General features: G+C 34.1%; 1 pseudogene; it reads left to right on the forward strand.

The window, feature by feature from the left end:
- Window positions 1–2,001: 2,001 nt before the first annotated feature.
- LOC111731675 lies at window positions 2,002–2,121 on the forward strand (annotated as a pseudogene).
- Window positions 2,122–5,002: the final 2,881 nt, after the last annotated feature.

Here is a 5,002-nt window from a genome sequence, read left to right on the forward strand (position 1 = left end):
ATTTTACTACAAAGCGACAATAATCAAAACGGTATGGTATTGGCAGAAAAACATACACACAGACCAGTGGAACAGAATCTAGAGTCCAAAAGTAAACCCATATTTATATGGGTAAATAATTTTTGACAAAAAAGCCAAAAACATACAGCGGAGAAAAGAAAGCCTCTTCAATAAATGCTGCTGGGAAAACTGGAAAGCCACCTATAAAAGAATAAAACTAGACTGTTGTCTATCGCCACACACCAGAATTAACTCAAAATGGATTAAGGACCTGAATATAAGACCTGAAACAGTAAATTGCATAGAAGAAAACAGGAACTAAACTCAAGGACCTTGGACTTAAAGAAGATTTTATGAATTTGACCTCAAAGGCAAGGGAAGTAAAAACAAAAATAAATGAATGGGACTACATCAAACTAAATAGTTTCTGCACAGCAGAAGATACCATCAGCAAGGTAAAGAGACAGCCACCTGAATGAGATAATATATTTGCAAGCAACACCTCTGATAAGGGCCTAATATCCAAAATATACAAAGAATTCATACAACTCAATAACAACAAAAAATCAAATGATCCAATTAAAAAAATAGTCAGAGGACCTGAACAGACACTTCTCCCAAGAAGACATACAAATGGCACCAAGAGAAAAGCAATTAGTTGCCTACAGGGGAGCACTCATAAGACTGGCAGCTAATTTCTTAAAAGAAACTATACAAACAGAAGGACTTGGCACAAAATATTTGATGTGAAGAAAACCCAGGATCTACAACCAAGGATTCTTTATCCAGCAAAGCTATCATTTAGAGTTGAAGGACAGATAAAGCGCTGCCCAAAGAAAAATAAGCTAAAGGAATTTACCAGCACCAAACCAGTATTACAGGAAATGTTGGAAGAACTTCTTTAAGATGTAACATCATGTATCAAAAACAGGAATAAAAATGGTAATAACGACATATTTATCAATAAGTACCTGAAATGGAAAAGAATTAAGTGCTCCAACCAAAAGATAGGGAAACTGAGTGGATAAGAAAACAATACCCCTACATATGCTGCCTACAAGTGACTCACTTCAGATTAAAAGACACACACAGAATAAAAGGAAGGGAATGGAAAAAGATACTGCCTTGAAGGACCTAGCGGGTGTTGTGCTGAATGAAATGGGTTGGATAGAGAAAGACAAATATTGCATGTTTTCACGTATATGTGGAATCTATAGAACAAAATAAACAACAACAACAACAAAAATGGAAACAAATTCATAGACACAGAGAATATTTTGAGGGCTACTAGATGGGAGTGGGGTTTGGGTTGATGGCAAAAAAGGGCAAAGGGATTAAGAAGTTACAAATAGATAGATACAAAATTGTCATGGAGATATAAAGTGTAGCATAAGGAAAATAGTTAAAATGTAATAAATCTGTAAGAGATAAGAGGGGTACTACATTTAGTGGGGTGATCACTTTCTGAGTTACATAGATCTCTAATCACTATGCCGTATGAGTGAAACTAATATATTGTATTCCAACTATAATTGAAAAAAATTATTGAATTGTACGATGTAAATATGAGCAACTAATTGTCTCATATTTCAATAAAACTAGGGAAAAAGTGAAAAATAGGAATTAGAGAAAAAGCATTTAAATCAATTCTTCTGCATGCAAATTGGCTAACTCTTTTTTTAATAGAAAAGTTTTCAAGAATTTCTTTAAAATGATAGAGCATATCAAGGAGCAGCATGAGTTCTGGCTCTGCTGTTAGATTTCGGACTTTGGTTAAATAGTTTCCCCACTCCCTATGCCTCAGTTTCCCTATATGCAAAATAAAGGGTTTGACACAAGGGTGTTTCATGTCTTTCCAGCTCTAACTGGTGATTTTGCCACCTAGTTCACCTAGTTTTTATTTTCCCTTTAGCAATCTGTTTTTAGGCCACTGTATATTTTCAGTTTACCTCCACTAGAGGGTAGCCAGAGAAAGGAGATGAGTCTCAGAAAAGTTCCTTGGTCTACGGCCATGCCACCCTGAACAAACCCGATCCCCCCTGATCTCGGAAGCTAAGCAGGGTCGGGCCTTGGTTAGTACTTGGATGGGAAACCACCTAGGAAGACCAGGTGCTGTAGGCATAAAAAATAAAAAATAAAAAATAAGGGATTGTAAACTGACAGGGTCCTTGCAATCTGTGAGGTCAACCAAAAAAAAAAAGTTCCTTATACAGTTGTATCCTTTGCAGCCAGTATTGTCCAAAAAAATTAAAGTGATGGAAGAAATTGATGTTACACGGACTAAAATGAAATTGGGATTTCTGTTAGTTTCATTTGTCTTTGCTATTGTGCTATTACACAAAGCAATTTATGAGTGTTTTACATAATTTTATTTTTATTCAATATAAGAAAATCAAGTATATATTTGCCTTGTCCAGATTGTTTATCCCTAGCTCAGAAATTCAGTCTTTACTAAATCAATCTTCAAGGCCATCCCTTTCCCATTCTTTTTACTGGAATTTGCAATCAAGAATTTGATCTGAAAATGCATTGATTTCCATTTAATTACCACAAAAATATGCAGGTCTCTGGACAACTTTCTGATCAACTTTGTTTCCCATTACTTCCCAGAAATTATCTTATACCCCAGAGATGCATCTTTCTATAAAAATCCCATAAACATACCCTTGGTGTTTGTGGGGCTGACCCAGTTGTGGTATGATAGAAAGAGCTGCAAGCTGAAGTCAAAAGAGCTCTCTGGAGAAACGGCTGATTTCAGGGCTGGGCAAGGTAGGCACAAGATGAGTCTACAATGTATTGTTATGCCAGAAATTAAGGAAGAGCTCAAAATAAATGATGGGATTATGTCATAAGGACAGGAACCATCTTGAAAGGGCCTTAGATGAAATCTGTGACAAATTGAGAAGCAAAGTACAATAATGAATTATGAAACATTGAAAAAATAGAAAGCCATGAGTCCATACCAATAATAAACAAATAAATAAATAAATAAACAAAATGGAGAAGGGAGGGGTCTTATTTACAGTAGAGTACAACTGGTGAAGGTGAAGGAAGTGCTTGAGTTAGAAATCATCATTTTCCAACCATTAAGTTAAATGTCAGACAAAAATCATCATAAACTTTTGAATGAGTAGGATATTTGCATGATCTTAATGTACTACTTGTTAATTGCATAGTAAAAAAATAACTGTACAGTGAAGAAATTGGACAACACCTTGGCCAAGTGATCAGAACATAACTAGTGAGATTATGGACAACATGTGTCTCTAGATGTGAGACCCTGAGAAGGACCCAGCATCACTTATTTTTGTTATTAATATTAATAACATTAATATTTCATCTGAGAATGCATCACCTGAATTTAATCATGAGGAAATATTAAACAAACCTCAAATAAGAAATGTTCTGTTGAAAAAAATAAAAAAGAGGGGGTGAGAATTGTATTATTTAAAAATGTTAATTTAATAAAAGACAAAGTCTGAAACAAAGAGACAAAGTCTATGGAAATGTTTTCAGATTAAAGGAAATTACAGTGTCATGATAATTAAATACATACCTGATCCTAGACTGGATCTTATACAGGAGGGGGTATAATGCAAGAAAGGATATCATTGAGTCAATTGACAAAATTAGACACATGGTGGATTACATGAAATTGTGTATTAAATTTACTGAAGTTGATAACTGTACTCTGGTCATGTAAAAGAATACCCCTATTCTTATGAAATATACACCAAGGTGTATAGAAATAATGAGTCATAAATTATGTAACATTCTCAAATGGTTCAGAAAAAATATGAACATACTGAGAGAAAGAGCATGTACAAATGAGCTATAAGGGTAATAATAGGTAGTTTTTATATCATTCTTATTACAACTTTTCTGTAATTTTGAAATTATTTCTAAATTTAAAAGCTTAAAAGATGTGGTTGCAAATCCTGACCATGCCCCTTAGATCTCTCTGACCACAGGCAATATATATGACTTCGCAGCAGAGGCAGTTACCAATCATTGAGCACTTACATGAGTCAGACATTGTAGTAAGCATTTTACCTGCATTATCTCAGTTCTTGAAACAATACTTCAAAACCTGATTGTATAGATGAGGAAACTGAGGCTCAGTGTTCAGTAATTTGACCAAAATCATCTAGTTATTAAGTGTCAGGGTTGAAATTTGAACTCAGGCCTGATACTAATGCACTATTTCCAAAAAAGATAACAGTACTTAGTCATACTTTATTTTTTTTCTTTTTACAAAGCAATCATGATATTATAAAAAATTATTTAACTAATTTATTTAATATTGTAACAGTTTCTTTTCTGTTCTCCCCCACTGACCACAAGGACAGAGGCCTTTGTCTAGTTTATTTAGTGATAGATTCTCAGGCATCTTGAATAATGTCTGGCACCCAGTAGGTATTCACTAATGTTTTTAATGAAGACTAACACCTCGGGAGTGTTGGGAGAATTAAATAAGATGATATGTAAATAACACTTTGGTATCCTTTGCTGTGACTTTTGGACAAGTTTGTAACTTTTGAAAATTAAATTTATTGGGGTGATATTGGTTAATAAAATTATATAGGTTTCAAGTGTATAATTCAATATGTCTATGTATATTGCATTGTGTATTCACCACCCAAAGTCAGATTTCCTTCCATCACCGTATATTTGATACTCTTTACCCTTATCTAAGTCCCCCTACCCTTTCTCTCTTATAACCACTAAACTGTTATCTGTGTCTATAAGTTTTTGTTTGTTTGTCTTGTTCGTTTGTTGCTTTCAGTTTTATAACTCACATATAAGTGAAATCATATGGTTCTCGACTTTTTCTGCCTGACTAATTTTGCTTAATAATCCATCTTCTGGGTATCTACCTAAAAATTTGAAAACATTTATTCATAAAATATGCACCCCGATGTTCATAACAGCATTATACATGGTGGCCAGGAAGTGGAAGCAACTGAAGTGTACTACAATAGATGATTGGATAAAGAAGCTG

This window comes from Pteropus vampyrus, unplaced genomic scaffold (genome assembly GCF_000151845.1).
Source record: "Pteropus vampyrus isolate Shadow unplaced genomic scaffold, Pvam_2.0 Scaffold390, whole genome shotgun sequence".
In the NCBI taxonomy this organism is placed as follows: Eukaryota; Metazoa; Chordata; class Mammalia; order Chiroptera; family Pteropodidae; genus Pteropus; species Pteropus vampyrus.